At 42.2% G+C, this 19,099-nt stretch overlaps 1 long non-coding RNA gene, 10 other non-coding genes and 1 pseudogene across 11 annotated transcripts; all 12 read left to right on the top strand.

Moving 5' to 3' along the window:
• The first annotated feature begins 713 nt into the window (after nucleotides 1-713).
• Nucleotides 714-10,912, top strand: LOC123063277 (uncharacterized). The gene is made up of 4 exons (XR_006430231.1): nucleotides 714-5,127; nucleotides 6,380-6,525; nucleotides 10,144-10,192; nucleotides 10,294-10,912. It is a non-coding gene; the product is annotated as an uncharacterized lncRNA (long non-coding RNA).
• On the top strand, nucleotides 831-914 carry LOC123063835 (small nucleolar RNA R41). Its single transcript, XR_006430585.1, has one exon. It is a non-coding gene; the product is annotated as a small nucleolar RNA R41 (small nucleolar RNA).
• On the top strand, nucleotides 988-1,067 carry LOC123063890 (small nucleolar RNA Z155). Its single transcript, XR_006430593.1, has one exon. It is a non-coding gene; the product is annotated as a small nucleolar RNA Z155 (small nucleolar RNA).
• On the top strand, nucleotides 1,183-1,261 carry LOC123063889 (small nucleolar RNA Z155). Its single transcript, XR_006430592.1, has one exon. It is a non-coding gene; the product is annotated as a small nucleolar RNA Z155 (small nucleolar RNA).
• On the top strand, nucleotides 1,388-1,499 carry LOC123063919 (small nucleolar RNA snoR100). The gene has a single exon (XR_006430617.1). It is a non-coding gene; the product is annotated as a small nucleolar RNA snoR100 (small nucleolar RNA).
• Nucleotides 2,152-2,297, top strand: LOC123063912 (small nucleolar RNA F1/F2/snoR5a). Its single transcript, XR_006430610.1, has one exon. It is a non-coding gene; the product is annotated as a small nucleolar RNA F1/F2/snoR5a (small nucleolar RNA).
• LOC123063929 (small nucleolar RNA SNOR75) lies at nucleotides 2,426-2,512 on the top strand. The gene has a single exon (XR_006430625.1). It is a non-coding gene; the product is annotated as a small nucleolar RNA SNOR75 (small nucleolar RNA).
• On the top strand, nucleotides 2,639-2,725 carry LOC123063822 (small nucleolar RNA Z195/SNORD33/SNORD32 family). The gene has a single exon (XR_006430578.1). It is a non-coding gene; the product is annotated as a small nucleolar RNA Z195/SNORD33/SNORD32 family (small nucleolar RNA).
• Nucleotides 2,871-2,965, top strand: LOC123063824 (small nucleolar RNA Z103). Its single transcript, XR_006430580.1, has one exon. It is a non-coding gene; the product is annotated as a small nucleolar RNA Z103 (small nucleolar RNA).
• On the top strand, nucleotides 3,518-3,605 carry LOC123063930 (small nucleolar RNA SNOR75). Its single transcript, XR_006430626.1, has one exon. It is a non-coding gene; the product is annotated as a small nucleolar RNA SNOR75 (small nucleolar RNA).
• Nucleotides 3,647-3,730, top strand: LOC123063931 (small nucleolar RNA SNOR75). Its single transcript, XR_006430627.1, has one exon. It is a non-coding gene; the product is annotated as a small nucleolar RNA SNOR75 (small nucleolar RNA).
• Nucleotides 10,913-12,699: 1,787 nt separating the features above from the next.
• LOC123059183 (probable esterase PIR7A) lies at nucleotides 12,700-13,950 on the top strand (annotated as a pseudogene).
• Nucleotides 13,951-19,099: the final 5,149 nt, after the last annotated feature.

Genomic DNA, 19,099 nt, shown 5'->3' with positions numbered 1-19,099 from the left:
TTTCATCTTCAGGGAGTCGTCACCGTTTCGCCTTCCTAAGCAAAACACAAACCCTAAACAAACTCAAAGGAACGGCTAACAACGGAGCCCACCCCCTCCGCCGGCCCTTACTAGAATCCACAGCATCCCCCATGGCCCTAGGGCCATTGCGGATAAGGCGGACCTGCGCCGGTGCCGGCGAGAGGCACGAAACCTAGCTTTTTTTATCTTGAGGAGGAGGAGGCGGCGGCTTACTACTCAAGCTTGGTTCAATTTGCCTAGGCTTTATTTGTTTCATAGGGTAGGATTATCACAGAATATGAAACTTGTAGGAAATAAGATGACATGTATCTGAAATCCTGTGATTATGATTAAAAAAAAAAGATGTCATTTGGTTCACATCATAGAATTTTTTGATTGACTCTAGACTCATGTTTATTTTATTTTGAAATATGAAGAATACAATCTCTTTTCGAGTCCAAATATGAAGGATAAGAACCAATTCTATATAGGAATAGATATCCATTGCTATGAACCAAAATGTTGTAGAGGAAAATTTCCTACAAGCTCCAAACAGGCCTTAGTGGGCGAGCAGTCCTATTGATGGCCAGGCCCTATTTCGAACTTCGCTGGCCCAGTACAATAACCAGTCCGGCCCAATAAACCCAGTAAGCTGAGGTTATCCTGCTTCGCGAAACCCTAGCCGACGGACCCCTTATATACCGCACGCTCTCGTTTCCCTTTCCTCCGCCTCCAGCTCCCAGGTTTGTTCCTCAATCGGCAGCTTGTTTGCCGGCGTTTCTCTGTTCTTGATACTTCCTCGCCTGTCTGGTTTTTGCTTGATCTGTTCCTTGGCTGTGATGATCAAAATACCTACCTATTTTCTGAGGGATTTCGACCCCCCTGCAGAGAAACCAGTTCATTCTTCTGAGCCTTCCAAGATCTGTGCAGTTTCTTGATTTTTGCGCTCGATCTTATTTTGCAACCGATTCTGAAAAACCAGATTTGAGTTGATGGGAAGATAATCTCTGGCAGAAAATCGTTTTTAGTGTTGACCAAAATTACAGACTACAATTATCTGATCAACTCTCGAATCTCGCTGAACCTCTCTGTTCTTTCGCCTCTCTGTATCTTCACCTGATTATCTTGGTTTCTGCGTTTTATCCTTTTTTTGACCGATTGGGGAAAGTAGATTTAATTAATGGTTGATGTGATGATAATCTTTCACAGAAAATCATATTTAGTGTTGACCAAATTACAGACTACAATTATCTGATCAACTCTAGAATCTCAACCAATCTGTTATTGCGTTTCTCGTGAGCTTCGCCTGATATCTTTTCTCCTTGCGCTGAATTTCTTTGGTTACTTTCTTGTATCCGTGCACAACAAGCCGATGCTCTGGATGATTAGAGGAAGGAAGCATGGTAATGTGCACGGAGATGGACTGAATTGGTCTGCATGTCTGCTCGCCCTGACGCCTTCGGGCTTTGATCTCGCGGGCCTGGATTTGACCCACACTACCACTTACCCCAAAAATATCGTTTAGTTTTCAGTAATCACCTCGTTTAATCTGTCGGTAGTCGATTTCTCTGTGGCCTGTTGGATTTGGTTAATTACCTCTGTATATCTATAGGCCTCGTCAATGGCGCAAACTGTTTGAACATTGATCTCAGTACATCTGGGCTTGGTGGCTAATTAGCCAGTTACACACAGCAGCCACCACCATGGCAGCAATCTCTGTGTGAATGGTCAGTAAGCCCACCTATATCGACTTGTTTTGTTGTGCCAATTGAAGTAATGACTCTTTCTTGTGCTCACTTCTTTGATACATCAACTCACAATGCCATAACTGAACAGTTATTCTGCTTGATAGTACAAATGTAGTTACAGTATGATGATTTCTTCAATTTAGCATCAAACTCAGAATTAATCATAATCTAGTTGTAGTAATCTTGTTGTTTATTCGATTCAATACTCATTTTAGAACTTAGTAAGGCAATAAATTAGAGTCTCTGGTGCGCTTCTTATTAGCGTAATTCAGCGCTGTACGTTGCCAAGAGGAAACTTGGGCTATGATTCTGGCAGAAGCCATTTTTTGAGATGGCTTTTGCATTCAACTTGTCCATACATATCTTAGCAATGAACTGAATTTTGTTTGTATAGGTGTTTTAGGGATGCCATGAGGTATCTGATGCTTGGTCTTTTTTCATGGCCTTGTTTCTCGTTAGATTGGCAGACAGCGAGAAGGAAACGGGTTTTTGCGACACTGGCTGCTCTAGTACCAGGAGCTTTCTGTTACTATACCCCCGTTTACACCTATCAATGAATTGTTCTTTCTGCGGCCGGCTTCAGTATTTTGTCCATCAGTGATGGTCAACACTCGGTAGATCCCTTGTATGATATATTATTGAGCTGTGCTTATTCTGCATCTTTTTTAGTTCTTGGTTCTCTGTGATGATGAAAACAGATGACGAGTCTGATGTAATCCATTCTATTAAACCATGTGGACAATCGAGGCATTTGTCTGAGAGAGCTTAACAATTTTTTTTAAATGACTGTGTTGCAGACATTATCAGGAAGACAATTGTTGTCTGAACTATTTGATAATAATTTCATTGTGCATTCTGGGTGTCTTCTTGTTTGCTATATTTGACTTAATGGGTGAAGTGATGATATCATAACCATACCACATTTCTGCATTCACTGTGATGATCAATTTACATCATGCACTACCATCTGATCTCCCATTGCTATTTCCATAGTTTAGATATTTTTATATGATTAAACTTTCAGCTCTGGTAACATTTACCCAGAAGTCCACAGTGCTTTTTTCCTTGTATTTTATCTCCCTGGTTCTATTTGTTTCATTTTTCACAACTTAAATGGATTAAATGGATGTGATGATCCTTTCCCCAAATGATCGACTATGATTATACTGTGCGCAAATGTAATCCCATCAGGATTCCAAGCCAGAAATCTGATTCATCTTTTTCCTTTTCATATTTAATTGTTGTCTTCTGGTGAGTATTTGAATGCTAGGCAGGTTTCATTTCTCCAAATTATCATGCACTATAGAGTGTTACTCCAATCGTCACCACAAATCCAGTTAAGAGTATTATTATTTCGTCAACTTAGCATCAAACTCTAAAATCATCCTCTGTAGTTTCTGTTACTTGTTATTCATTTGGGTCAATCTGAAACTTCTGAAGGCAATAAATTAGAGTCTCTGGTGCACTTCTTAATAGTGTAATTCAGCGCTGTACGTTGCCAAGATGTATCTTTGGGCTAAGATTCTGGCACAAGCCATTCTTTGAGATGGCTTTTGCATTCAACTTGTCCATACATATCTTAGCACTTAACTGAATTTTGTTTGGAAAGGGGTATTAGGGATGCCATGAGGTACTTCTTTCATGGCCTTGTTTCTCGTTAGATTGGCAGACAGTGAGAGGGAAACAGGTTTTTGCGACACTGGCTGCTCTCATACCAGGAGCTTCCGGTTACTATACCCCCGTTTACATCAATCATTTGCTTCTTTTGTTCTCAGTGATGACCAACACTGATTAGATGACCGATTCATTCCATTCCATTAAACCATGGGGACAAAATGAGGCATTTGTCTGAGAGAACATGTTAGGAGTTGAAAACACTTTTTTTTCACACCTGCCATTCTGTATGATGAAAACAGGTGACGAGTCTGATGTAATACATTCTATTAAACCATGTGGGCAATAGAGGCATTTGTCTGAGAGAACATGTGCTTCTGTGCTATTTTTTCCGATTTATTTAACTTTGTGATTGTGAGGAGGACAATTGTTTTCTGATGATAAATTTCTCCTACTCTTTCTGAAATTCAAATTGGCACAAATGGCACTCCCTACAGGGTTTGTGACGACTCACCTTGGAGATAGCGTTGAGGCAAATATTTAGGGGTGATGCTCATGTTGTGTGATGATGCTCACAGGAGCCTCACATGTCATCTTTGTATCTACTAGTAAGCGTGCATGTGCAATGCATGTCTTGTTAGACTTCAAATATGAATACTTTAAAGATTAAATTGTCAAATCCACATATACATGCAATGATTTGGATGCATTCCATAAACTCTGCAAGTTTAAATTTCGATGAGGTCCCACAATGTACTGAGATTAAATACATCACCGACATCTATCCCTATTGCCACTCGGATAGAATAGAATCAACATCAAAGGCATCCGACCCTTCACAGTTTTCACCTAAAACAGTCTAAACCCCACTATATAAGTTTGAAGAGACACATCAACTGAATGTTCTTATAGATTTTTCATTATAAGATGGCAAGGTCTCAAATGAAATCACAATTTAATATTTGTTCTTCAGGAAAAGCTAGGAAGCAACCAAAAAATAGTGAGATAAAATAAAAACACCAAAAAATGTGCCAATAAATGTGAAGATAAAAGATCATAGTTTTAGCTCATGTTTTTCTTCATTCTACAGTTACCACTAAGCTTAAAGAATAGATGATTTCAAGTTCTGAGTACATTAGTCAGCAGGTCATCAGCATTAGCTCATGTTATCAATGGTAACATGCTACTGTAGCTCAGGTCACAAACATTCAGATAAGCAACATCTACAGTACATTGATTCAAATAATTTCATGTATATCTTGTCCCAAAAACTTGCACTGTGATCTTGTGCCTTCTTCAGTCAGATTGTATTTTAGACACAATCTGAATTTTGTTTGGTTTTCAGCACAGGAACCAATCGCAGCACCCAAACCAAGACGACACGTGGTTGATCTACCCGCCGGTTTTGTCTCGCCTCTACCCTTGCCTACTTCTTGGTCATGTTGTTCTTCGCCCGCGCCTTCATTTGATCGGCATACACCTGAAATAAAATTTGTACAATTACAGACAGCTGGGATTTGTTTCACAGTTTTGTTAAGAGTATAAAACTTAGAGCAGAGCTGGCTGAGGGATGGTGTGGCGGCACCGGCTAGTGCCGCTCCTTGAATGCTCCAGGCTGTCATTTGGCTTCATCTCTGTGCCTACGCTTCTCGTCAACACCGATGACGACGACTGCAGCGCTGTCGCCGGAGCAGCCGCTTGGGTGTGGAGCTTCATGTCAATTCAGCGGAAGTATTTCCTCTGCCGGAGATAGTCTACTTGGGAGGTTACATTCTATGTGTCATCCTCCCATCTTTATTATAGGCATCATTTCAATTGATTTTAAATTTGCATCAGGGTGTTTAATTCCTGTTGGCTAGAGTTCAGAAGATATTTTTCTCAGACATTAGTATTTCCAAAATAAAACCAATAAGGTTTAGTACGGAGACTATTTTTGAGTTATTGATAGGAAAAAACAAACATGTGCCTTGTGCATTAAGTTCACTTTGCAGGACAATATATTGCCTATAATCATATGTTCACTGAAACTTTCAAGAAATGTTCATTCTGCCATAGAACTATGATATATTGAGTGCCTACTGACAAGTCAAAAATGAACTTTTACTATTTTCATCCCATCAAAAGTTCAAATAACTAGATCATGACATGTAGGTCAGAGATACACAAGAAATTCAAATGAGCAATAAAGTGGCAAGTAAACAAATCAAATAATCTAGATAGTACCTTTACAAGTGTGTTGTAAGCCTCTAACAAGTGGTCAGCAGCTGGACCAAACCCATGCAACCATGAAACCTCCATCATGTGGGTCCAAGGATGGATTTCCTACAATGACAAATAACTTCTATCTTATCACAACTCAAAAACACATGGAAAATGATAATCAGAGGTACAAATGATATTCATGTGTGGCTGTTTGTCTGGAATATAAAAAGGAGATACATGGGGAAAATTACATAACGATGCATGAGATATTCACCTCAGTGTATGTCATATTGAAGGATTTTACTGTTACGGGAAACGATTGCAAATGTTTCCTCAACTTCAGCTCTGTCTCGACGTAGTCTTCGTTCGGATTATAGTCATACTGGGCAGCAGAGAATACCCTGTTAGTTCAAATAGTATACTGCAGTGCACTGTCAACAAACTAACTAACACAATATGCATTGGAATTTCAGATAGAAGTGTATAAGTTGATTTTAAATTTATGACCAAATCACAACAATACGAATACGGAAATAGGATCCAGTGCTGAATTTATACCTTTGAGGCTAGCTCCTGGACAAATCTGTTTGCAGATTTGACATCTATTTGGTATACTCAAGAGAGCTTCAACTCTAGTTCTGCTATATTAGACCTGCAAAATGATAATCAAAGGAATGAAATTGTGTTTTTTCTTGAAATTGCTTGTCAACTGGAAGTCACAAGATGGCAACATAGATCATACTATTTCGGAATTATATGGTTGCTAGAAATCTTCACCTTCTAAGACAAGAATATCGAATTGGGTGCACTTGCAGGGGGTAAATTGATTGTATTTGGACATCTTCAGGAAAAGGCTTGCACTCCTCTGTAAAAATCTGTGCATGTTTCTTTGGAATGGAACCTACAAGATGTACATCCTTTACTAACTGCTCATCAACACTTCCAGGGAGCAATTTGTCAGGTAATTTATATGATTCAGATGCCCTAATACTGAGGTTAAAACATCATATTATACTTTTTGTACAACAAAGTATATTTTGAGTGAGATAATCCTTTCTGCTTACAGTGCTGGAAAATGTTGGACTGAAAATAGCTACCGATTATCATAATATGACTGTAAAAATAGTCTTATGTACGATAGAAAATAGAGACTTATGTATGATACTATGCAAGAGCGTAATTGGTGGACAAACAAGTGACCAACTATGTTCTAGTTGCTAGCCCTTAAGTTGTCTTAAGATCTAAGAGAAGTAGTGGAAAACAGAAATGAAAAACCTACAACATTTTGCCATCCAAAATGTAAAGGGCTTGATCTGAGAGGCCAATCAAAAAGAAACATAAGAAAGTCCAAACAAAAGATAGCAATCTCACAATATGATATGCCTCAAGAGCATCATTGCCATGTGAAAAAAGAAACATGATCAGAACTTTTTCCTGTCAGAAACTTTGCCCATACCTGCAGCAAAGTCCATATATCAATGATCAACAAAGCAGTGTGCATTTCTTCGTTCTTGAACAGTCAGAACAAGCACGGACAAAAATGTCGGAGGGATAACAGAGAGAGGGATGATAGCTGCTCAAAGAAAAATGACAGGCAGCACACAAATCGTTTCTAAACCAACCACCGCCACATGTGGCCTCTGAGCTCCAATTCATTTCCATCGTCGTGAACTCCCTGGTACACATGTGCATCAATTATTTAAATAGAAGGACTATTTTCTCATTTATTGATTCTGTGTATGTAGCAAGAGAATTACAAAAAGAAACGTGTGTGCCTGTTAATTGAAACTTTGTTAATTGAACTATTTTGACAAGCACATACTTATAATCATAGAGGCTGCATATGACACATGATCGTCAGCCATGCTCAAGGCACTCGGAACTGGCAATACAGATGGGCTTGTACCTTGATGGAGGTCATGTGAGTTCCCCAAACTGGTCGTCGGCTATGGGTTCATCGTTGGGAGTTGGGATTGGATTGAGATGCAGGACCACGTGCTGGCAGCAGCAGCAGGTGAGGAGGGTGGGTGGCCTGGTGACTGGAAACCATGGGATGGGTGGGGGCGGGTGCGAGGATCAGTAGCAGGGGTCCTCCGGTGGCGCGCTCAACATCAGATCGGGTAGGGCCGCAACGCCTTAGCCTCCGGCGACGGCGGCAGCGAACGAGGAGGCAGACGGGTCCCACTTTGGTGCGCGAAATTCTGATCCCCAGGGAGGCGCCGGCGCCGGGCGGTGCAAGAGAGGCCCAGGGGAGGGCCTGAGAGGCAGCGGGGACAGCGGGGAGTGCGATGGGTGGTGAGGTGTGGGGAGGTTTTTTGGAGGCGCCAGAGATCGTGCGATGGTGCGAGGTGTTCTCTTCAAAAGCGATGCAAGGAGTTATTTTGGAGTAATTAGCGGCAACGTGGGTGCGGGCTGTGGAGAATGCCAACCATGTTTTAGTGCTAAACATTGGAGCCGTCTGGATCGTTGGATCAAGCAGTTTGAATGGATGAGATGAATTGGTTCTCCGCCCTCTCATGCTTTTATAGGGGTAGTAGATTATTATTTGATCTAATACAGAAAAACTCTGTTTTTCATTACTATTCCTCTCTCGTTATACCCAGACCAAACTCATCAGAGATAGATACAGAGATATGAATTTGTTAGAACAAACAGTGAAGAAAGTGACGAACAGAGGACAACGTTGTTGGGCGGTGGCAGCAATACTGATTTTAGAAGTCGGATTTATAGGAGATCAAGTTACTACGCAAATCCCAAAGTCTACTTTTGGATTTTTACGTGTTTCCCAATCCAAGACACAAGAAACCTAGCCCATGGGCCTATCGGTCCAAACGAACCGTGGTGAGGAAGAGGCCGGGGCCAGATCTCCGCCTCACTGGTTCAAAGAAAGGGCAGGAACTGCCGTCTGTGTTGCCTGGAAGTCAAAGAAAGGATGGGAGATGTTTCCCATGTCAAATCAAAAAAGAGAGATCAGACTTGGATCTCCCACTTTTTGGAATGTTTCAAATTCCACTTGAGCATCTAAATCTGGATCAATACCAGCAAAAAGAGGTAAAAGCATCTAGATACCCTAACTTGCACAGAATGTGATGATTTAGTCCCAAATTTGTAAAATGCAACTCCACCATACCCCAACTTGCAGTGGATGTGATGATTTAGTCCCCGGCCCATCATAGCTCGGCAAGTGGCAGCCAGGTGGTTGGACTGGTCAGCGTCCGCACTTTTGCAAATAACACCCTGGAGTCTTCTCTAAGTAACGAACTCTTTGTTTGTATCTGTCATTGCCGTCGAGAGGAAACGCCGCTGCAGGGCAATCTCACCTCCCGCCGTCGCCCTAGCAGCCAAGCTCCACCTCAACCCCGACGCGCCGTCCTCGATATTGCACGCCCCACCGGTCGTCCATCTGCCCTCGGCCGCTGTCGCTGCGTTAGTTCGCTTCGTCCATCTAACTCTCGCCATGCTCCTCTTGTAGACCTTCAGGCTCGCGCACCAGTGACCTTGCGGCAGGCCTCGACCGTCTGCTGCCTTGTTATGGATTAGAAGTTCAGTTATCCACGCTTGGCTTATCTAGTATGATTGCATCTTAGAAACTGAGTGACGTTAAAACTTTCTTCAGATGCTAGGAAATAACCGAGCCATCACTGGAATAGGCAACAACTTGAACCAATATACGTACAATTTAAAACATGAATTTGCATTGGACATGGCCAACTCTACAAAGGTGAACGCTAAACTGTCCATGACCGTGAGCCTCTGTCGTCTACGCGCTGCTGCCTGGGAGCCGTGGCGAGGATTACGTATTTCTGTATGACCTTCTTGTCAATGGCGGACAGCTCGCCAGTGGTGTCCGGTGATTTCGCCACCACCGCCATGAACCAGGCCACCATGAGCAGCGTAAGCCATTGCTTGACATATGGCCTAGCAAGGAAGAGGACAACGCCACAACGGTGTAGGTAGGAGACGTCGGCGAGACCTGTGACATGCTGCCGAGCGCCTGGTCTACGAGCCAGGCTGGCCGAGGAAGGGACGGGAGATGGGCTTGCGGAGGAAGAGGATGCATGCGGACGGCGAAACCAGATGAAAGGGGTAGCCTTAATCTGTCTGATTAGCTGAAAATTAATATCCCCAAATTGCCCTCAAATTACAGTGCACGCTGTACTACTAACCAAATTCGAGCAGTATACATCTCTTTGGGTCGTTGGCTCCCTCTTTATGCATTGTGTCTCTCTTTTAAGGATTCTTTCTGGGCGGTCGGAGTTTTCGAGTGGAAGAGACATGTTGAATGATTTGCTCCCGGGCCCAATAGTACCATTTGTCCGTGGAGGAATTTTTTCCCCAAACTCCAACGTTAACATATGCACAGTGTGTGATATTATAGGCATAGGAGAACTAAACTAAATAAATGCAGAGGGCATTAGGAATGAGAAACATAATCAGTTCTGTAGGTTCCGTATATATACGACTGTAGGAGTACCAAACGGCCAACAGGTTGCACTTGTCTGATTTTTCTCCTTGATCCGTGCTGGAGCTGCCAAGTTTATGCCCTTAATTTCATGCTGCTTGCCGTGATTTTCTGCAGATCCAGAGAAGCGGCAGAGAGTTCCCTCGGCATACAACCGATTCATCAAGTGAGTGATCAGTGGTTCATTCTAGTTCCCCGTTTTAGCTTGAATCTTCTCTCTGGCAAAATTCATATGCGTGATGCATGATTTCCTATGTACGTATGCAGAGACGAGATTCAGCATATCAAGGCCAACAATCCGGACATCACCCACAGGGAGGCTTTCAGCGCAGCTGCCAAGAATGTAATTAACTTCATCTTCTCTATTTCTCAACACACATTTTGATCGGACCGGGTTTGATCTTTGATTTGTTCAATACTTTGTGTATTTATCACCGATCGTCTGCATGCATCAGTGTGCTCATTTTTGACACATCCATTTCGGTATTTACCACCTCCATGCTCCCTCCCGAAAAGGTTGTACTGCAGGTTAATTAGAGAAGACTGCAGGGTGTTATTTGCAAAAGTGCGGGCGATGACCGGTTCAACCACCTGGCTACCACTTGTCGAGCTATGATAGGCCGGGGACTAAATCATCACATCCACTGCAAGTTGGGGTATGATGGAGTTGCACTTTGCAACTTTGGGACTAAATCATCACATTATGTGCAAGTTAGGGTACCTGAGGTGCTATTACCTCCAGCAAAAACATCTTGGAACAATGTAATGTGTCCGAAAAAGAGCGAAGCAGTTCACATGGGCAACTCCCGGCCCTACAATTAGTCATGTTAGATTCCATTTGTTATAATAAATCTGAGATGCATAATTGATCTATCGAGGACCAAGCAATCACATGAGCTAGAAACCGAGATTTGTTAACGAGGTTACCGATATGATTACATCTCCGGGGCCTGACTACGGGCCCTCCTCCCCGTGACACCGTCACAATACCGCATCCTGGCCATCGGTACACACCGCGTGCTCCCCTGCGTGTCGGTGCCGATTCCATATCCTGTCTACACACCGTATGAGTTCAAATTCAATTGTAACCTACCTTGTATAATAACATTCGACACAAGTCATCCTCGATGACTTGAATGGAGTCAATAATTAACCATAGTCCCTAGCAAAAGTCCATAAGCCTAGCATTGTTGGGGTGATATTTGGTGGCACGTTTGGATGGCTCCATTGGAGCCTTTTGTTGGTTGCGTGTGTAAGTTTGTATGGTACTAATGACTTTCTGGAGGTGCTGGTACATCCAGAATGATGTTGTGCATATGAAACCTGTCCCACTAATGGTATCATGTAGGTTCTTGTAGCACTACTTGGACTCTCTCATTTGAATTAAGTCAAACATGCATACTGACAGTAGGAAAGGGAAGTCGATTTTGCAATATGAACCAAAGGTGCGTCGAGCTGGCCCTGTGGTCTCACCCTTGCCTGGACTCCACAAGGGCGCGACTGGGTCAAGCTGAATACAGACGGCTCATTTACAGAAGACGGTTCAGCTGGGGGCGGGTATGATCTTTCGTAATGAAGCAGGAGTCGTTATCTTTTCTGCATGTAGACAGTTGTTTGCTTGTCTGATGCGTTGGAGGCGGAACTTTGTGCATGCATAGAAGGCCCACCCCTTGTCTGATAAGTGTTTTTAACACTACACTAGTCAAAAACTTGTATTCCCTCTGTAAACTAATATAAGAATGTTTAGATCACTAGTGATCTAAACACTCTTATATTAGTTTATGAAGGAAGTATTTGTTAAGTCTTCGAGAAACTTGTATTACTCATATAAATCATAATCAGAATAAGGCTAGTGATTGTTTGGCTAGTTTTGGTAGAACTGAAGGCAAAACCATGACGTGGATCGGTTCAGGCCCTTCTATGGTCATTGACTTGGTGATTGAGGATTGTAAGGACCATTGTGAGTAAGCAATCCATTTTTTTACACGCAAAAAAATGTTTGTGTTTATGTGGTTGTGTCAGTGATTCAATCTTGATTCAACGGACTAAGACAAATCGTTTGCTTCCATTTTGAGAAGATCGGCAAAGGAAGTCCCACTTTCATATTTGTTGCACTTGGATTGAAAACACCTCGAATTCTGAACTCACGTGTTCGCTTAGCATAAAGTTTCAAAATATTCTCAAGCAAAAGATCGTAAAAAGGCCACCACAACATCATCATGTGCCAATCTATAAACAAAGTGGAGTATTTTCTTTACAAAAAAATTTCTGATCTATTCATCTTCAATCATGACAGTACAACGAACATTAGAAATAATAAAAATTACATCCAGTTCCGTAGACCGCCTAGCGACGACTGTAAGCACTGAAGTGAGCCGAAGACGCGCCGCCGTCATCGCCCCTCCATCACCCGAGTCGGGCACAACTTGTTGTAGTAGACAGTCGGGAAGTCGTCGTGCTAAGGACCAGCGCACCAGAACAACAATTGTTGTCGATGAAGAATAACATAGATCGAAAGGATCCAAATCGAAGACACATGAATGTAGACGAACAACGACGAGATCCGAGCAAATTCACCAAGGACAAATCCGCCAGACATACACCTTCACACGTTCACCAACAATGCTAGACGCACCATAAGAACGGGGCTAGGCAAGCAGAGTATTTTTTGAAGGAAATGCGGACAGAATTGTAAGGTGGACTGATGACTCCATCAGCTGCCGTATCCAAATCTGCTTTCGCTTTTGACTGAAACTGATTGCCATGTGCCCATGCTGGTGAGATACCCTCGGCAAAGATATCTGCAAGCCGCTCGCCGGCGGCGGCATAGCCAGTCGAACTCTTGCCGGAGGTGAAACCCGATGGAGGGGAGCAGCAGCGGCAAGCACTTCATGCTCGTCCACGGCCTCTGCCACGGCGCGTGGTGCTGGTACAAGCTGGTGCCGATGCTCCGCGCCGCCGGGCACCGGGTCACCGCGCTCGACATGGCCGCGTCCGGCGCGCACCCGGCCCGCATGGACGAGGTGGCGTCCTTCGAGGACTACTCGCGGCCGCTGCTCGACGCCGTGGCCGCGGCGCCGGCCGGCGAGAGGCTGGTCCTGGTCGGGCACAGCCTCGGCGGGCTCAACATCGCGCTCGCCATGGAGAGGTTCCCGTGCAAGGTCGCCGCGGCCGTGTTCCTGGCCGCGTGCATGCCGTGCGTCGGCAGTCACATGGGTGTCACCACGGAGGAGGTGAGTAATTACTCCGTGCTAGTAAATTTTACACACCTCAGAAGTCAGAGGAGCTGCGATCGACCATGGTGACCATGCTGATTTCCTGCGATTCTCGCTAGATCATGAGACGGATCAAGCCGGATTTCTTCATGGACATGAAGAGGATGGCTCTGAACACGAGCCAGGGCCCTCGACCTGCACTCGTGTTTGGCCCGAAATTATTGGCAGCAAAACTGTACGACAAGAGCTCAGCTGAGGTAATAGCAGGAATCCATTCCTTCCCGTCACAAATGTTATTTACGACGCTGACAATGGTTTTACGTACGGCATGCAGGATCAGACGCTGGCTACGATGCTGGTGAGACCGGGGTGCCAGTTCCTAGATGACCCCACGATGAAGGACGAGGCGCTGCTCACCGACGCCAACTACGGGTCGGTGAAGAAGGTGTACGTGGTGGCCATGGCCGACGCCTCAAACTCCGAGGCGATGCAGCGCTGGATGGTCGACGACTTGAACCCCGGCACGGAGGCCGAGGAGATCGCCGGAGCTCTGTGGTGTCCTGCTCCGAACCCAGGGAGCTCTGTGGTGCCCTGCTCCGGATCGCCGACAAGTATGAATGAATCGATTGTCCACACAGTTGAGACTTGTACAACGTAATATCTTCGCTGAGAGTTAAGTTGGTCCTATAATACATTTTTTTTTCAAATATGCACAAGCATGCGTATCGTATATTAAAAAAAGATACAAAAGCGTTTTTAACACTCCGTACCATAAGATGGAGTACACCTTTTAAGAAAAACCTTGTTGTTTGTTACTACTTCTTTTCTTAGTAGGCGATGTTTTGTGGTTGTGCACATCCGTCTGTGAGGTTTGCGTTCGCCCTTCTTTATCTATAAAGGCTTGCCTTACATGCCAGACTGAATTCGAAAGTTGTGTCAACGGAAAACATTTCTTCATCTCTGTCAGATTTCTGGCCGTCGATCGCGTGTCACGATCCATGCAAAGCTCTGTTGCGTCCTACATATCTTAACATGCCCGCATTGTCTCCCAACACATTTCTTTTTTGAAAAAAGCTTGCTAGGCTTTATTGATCAGCATAAATGTTTGCCGGAAAGGGGATTTGAAAAGGGCTGGTGCTTTGTCTCGATTATAGGAGATGAAAGAACCCCTTGCCCTCAGCCCCGACCCCCCTAAATGGCCTATCAGGGAGGGCTGGCTCCTAGCACACATATTTCGGTTTATTACTTTATTTATTTATTTCTGAAATATATACGTATTTGATTTAAATCTTAAAAAGTTAAATATTCATTTATAAAATGTTCATGCAATGTAAAAAATGATCGCGCAACCTTTACAAATGTCGACAGCATTAGAAAAAATGTTCTCGACATTAAAGGAAATGTTTATACAATGTCAAAAGAGATGTTTACATAGTTCAAAAAATATATGTGACATTTCAAAACTCTTCACATGTTTTAAAAAATGTATCATGCCATTTTAAATTATTCATACGATGTAAATAATCATCCAAGCTGTAATTTATTTTAAGCACCATTCATAAAAATATACGTGACATATTAAAGAAATACAATCACACATTTAAAAAAATGTTCGTAACATTTTTCAAAAAAATGTAAAACATGTTCTGGCAGTTTAAAAAAAGTTTCATGCCATTAAAAAGTGTACGATGTGTATTTTCGTTATCATGTATTCGAAAGAATGACCAAAACAAGTATTTGAAAAAAAAATGTAAATTGTGTATTTCAAACATGTCCAAAGTGTGCCGGAAAAATGTTCCACATGTATACTGAAAAAAGTAGACATGTGTAGTGAAAAAGAAAAATAAGTAGGAAAAGACCATAGAAAATCGGTGAAGAAACAAAGAAAAATAGAAAAATGATAAGGAAAACACATAGTATAAAAAGAAAAATAACTCAAGCTAGAGGCGCCACAGTACTGGGCCGGCCTAACGATAGGCAAGACCTAGTTAGGTATCACAACGGGCGAGAAAGAGCCCTGATAATTCAAAAGATCTAGCAACAAAATTTGTATGGGGCGATTGGCATTTGTTCGCAAGTGATCCTACTGAGATCCATAGCCAACGAGTTATAGTAAGCTCTGCGAAGGGAGTTACTAAGTTCCACATAACATGCATTCTTTGCAGGAAGGTGAAAATGGTAGGAGAAATCTAAGGATTGCACTGTAGTTTCTTTATTTTGGGTGGTATTTTCTTCTGCAATTGTCCTGTTACACGTGTACTGAAATGTTGCATGTATGGCCAGTTGTACTCTTGATATTTGAATGCACATGGAATCCTTAAGTTAAAGTTGACTCACGAAAACCCACCTAACTTTGTAAGACTAAAGTGGGTAAGTTTTGAATCCCAGTCTCATATACATTCTCATTGTTGTGATTGTTTGTGTGCGGTTCTAAAATGGTGCCGGTTGGCCCTAGTGATGAATAGAGTGCCTAGAAGTTTGAGGTTTGAACAAACCAAAAATATTTGGTCAGGGATTATTGACCACGATGCCCATGATACTTCGGTTGTTGCTTATCTCCTTGTTGAGATCCTCTCCACTTGTAAAAATTAGTAAGTTATACAATTCGTTGCACTTGTGAGCTCAAATGATCAAATTACAGCCAAAGATTGGCAATGTTGTTACTGCATTATAATAGGCAAATGAAAATTTTGAGGCATATGCATGAAGTATAAGATGCAAAACTCGGGTAAAATATACCGAAGATGTGTTATTTAGGTGTCTTTTGGGGTATCTTATATTGCACTTTTCAATAGAAAATAAAAAGAACAACTACTTCTCCATCTGCAAAGATAGATACGATTTATGAGGGTACATCGATAGACTTTAACACAAAGAAAAGAAATCACAAAGTAAAAACGATTGATAGTTTTGGTAGAAAAAGAAGTTAGGATAGTATACTATGGAAGAGTCTAGAACAAAATAGAAGTGTGTTTTAAGTTTCGTGCAAAATGTCCATAGGACTTAAGCCCAACCATCGAATTTTTTAGATAGTACACGTGGTAGAATATTGTGCAGCAACGAGGAAATCCGCCGGCCAACAACACTCACAACTGCCACCTGTCTACCATTGGATCGGCTTCATCCAATGGTTGTTTTTCCAAATTATTCATACATTATATAGTGGTATAGTTATAGAAATAAATGCACAGAAATGCTTAATCCACTTTGTGGGGGCGACATCATCAACATCATCATCGTGTTGGAGGCGGGTTCACAGAAACTTTCCATGCAGACTATTGGTGATGCTCATCATTGGCATGCCGACCATAGGATGGAAAACCGAAGATGGGTGGTTTGCCGACCATAGGTTAGAAAACCTAGCTGAACCAACGACATGACAAAAAAATGGTTCTGATGCCTTGTCTGATCTATTATGGCCAGTTGACCTTAGAAAGAAGCAGATGAAAACTTTGTGGTTGGACATACAATTTTTGGGCAAATCAGAGAAGACAGGGGTGGTGCAACGAAAATTTTAGACTGGCGATCTGTTGGTCTTGGCAATCTACTAGGACGTCTACAAAATATTCTTACATTTTCAAAATTCAACGGAACCGAAAAACCATCAATCACGGCCTCGCTGTTGTAAGTTTTTTTCTTTAAACTATGGTGACAATGTCTACTTTTAAATAAGGCAAAGGTTTTCCCATTTTATTGATATAGGATAAGTAAAACGCAACACATAACCTATCATAGTGCTAGAGCCTCTGTCCAACCAACATTACAAACAAATGCAAACCACACGAGTTCAACGACCACTCCCATGGTTAGGTAATGCCAGCAAAGCCAAGATATGCCTCATTTGTGGGCAGACTAGTGACATCTATCATGATACTAAGCTCCTGATTCGGAACGTTCTGGTGTGTCGAGAGCTGTGGGGGATGTTATGGGCCCCGCCTGTAAGGGTGTGTGTCGCCGGATCACCCTTTTTTTTGGTTTTGAGAAGGTATTGCATGTATTTTTTTCTTTTTTGTATTTTATCAATTTTAATATTTCAAAAAAAAATCATGCATGTTTCATGTTTTCCCTTTTCCATATTTTAACTCATGTATATTTATTATAATTTGTGAACATTTTAAAAGATGCACATTTTAGAATTCATGTTTTTTGGAATTTCATGAACATTTTTAAATTTGCACACCTTTTTCAAATTCATGAACATTTTGAAATCCACAAATAATTTAAATGCATGAACATTTTTTAAATGTTGGTGTTTTTAAATTCACAAACTTTTTAAAAATAGGTGAACTTCTTCTGATTTAATGAACTTCAAATAAAAAACATGATAGACGGCTTTTTCTGAGCTAGCAGTGGACGAGCTAAAAGAAAAGCTAAGCTAGTGAGCGAGCGAGGGAAGAAGGAGCCGAGCTGATGGAGCGTGAACTTTATCAGTCACCATGTGAGTATTATAGTAGCAATTTCACAGTTTCAACATGGAATAAGAGCTCCCAAGTGGATTACACAACCATCACTGGCTGACACCAAGGCCAAAACGTTCAAGGACACCAGAACCATGCACCTAGCAACGACACCATCCTCCCATAATAAATGTCGCCTTCAATAGCCTAACACGATATACAAATTATTAAAAAACACCGCCAAAACATAATTAAAGTCCAAGCTAATATTGATAAAACCTGAACGAAACTACCGACCATAATAATATGCTAGAAAAAAGAGAGTAAATCCCATGAGTGAAGAACTATGCAAGTGCAAACAAAGCGTGTGTTAGCCTCAAATAGAATAAGAAGGCCAACCTACATAATAGAAGGGCAGAGCTGGGAGTCGTCCATGTCCAAACAACAACAATATCTCGAGCGTGCAAGCCACTCGTATCATGCCATCCAATTGCCTTCCAAAGCGGACACCCAAATGATACAATGCTCCTCTCGAGGCCATGGGCAAAACCATGACTCACCGACATACTACTATATCGCAGTGCAATTTAAGCAACATGCATGTGACACTAAGACATATTTGTCGTCCATATGAAGAGCCAGAGTAGGGTTTTCACCATTAACCAAGCAGAGGAGCATAGGACTATAATAACACCTTGAGAAAGGAACACGACACACCTGCAAGCACCACCTCCGACAAAATCGTCCAACACCGATTATGACTTTTACTTATCTCCCACACCCCCAACAAGGCAACATCGATGATGCAAAAAGTAGTTGGGTTGGGGCATGGGATCGGGGGTTGGTCTCCTATGTGCCCAAAATATTTTTAAAGGGATATGAACAAAAAATTATGAGGTGGACATGAATTGGAATCAGAGCTGCGACTAATGTCGACTCCTCACCTGAAAAACGTTAATTCACACAGGTTTGTTACGATTGGCTCAAGGAGGAAATGAATCCAGTTCCTTTGGATGTTGACCTAATGGTGAGGAAAGAAAGCGACCGATTGAAATGTTTTCGGAAACAAAGAGCGACTATTTAAAAAGGGATAACCACTTTTTTTCTATTCCTTTGTATCAAAAAAGACTCTTAGGCCTCCTTTGGTTCATAGGATAGAAATGTTGTTTGCCATGAGCCAATGGATGCAGTCAGATTCTGAAAACCACTTGCTTAAAGCTGCAAAGTATTCTTTAGCAAAATATCATAAGAAGGCAACAACATTGTCATCAATGTGTCAATCTAAAAATATATTTTTTAAATGGATATGGACAAAATTGTTAGGTGGACATGAGTGGGAATAAGAGCTGCGAATGATGTCGACTCCTCACCTGGAAAAGTGATAATTCACTCAGGTTGGCTACAGGAACATGAAACCATGATTGGCTACTACATAGTGTACTGGTGACAAGATTCCCTCGC

This window comes from Triticum aestivum, chromosome 3A (genome assembly GCF_018294505.1).
Source record: "Triticum aestivum cultivar Chinese Spring chromosome 3A, IWGSC CS RefSeq v2.1, whole genome shotgun sequence".
Taxonomy (NCBI): domain Eukaryota; kingdom Viridiplantae; phylum Streptophyta; class Magnoliopsida; order Poales; family Poaceae; genus Triticum; species Triticum aestivum.
The sequence above is the reverse complement of the archived record's forward strand: the minus strand, read 5'-3'. Positions and strand labels throughout refer to the sequence as shown.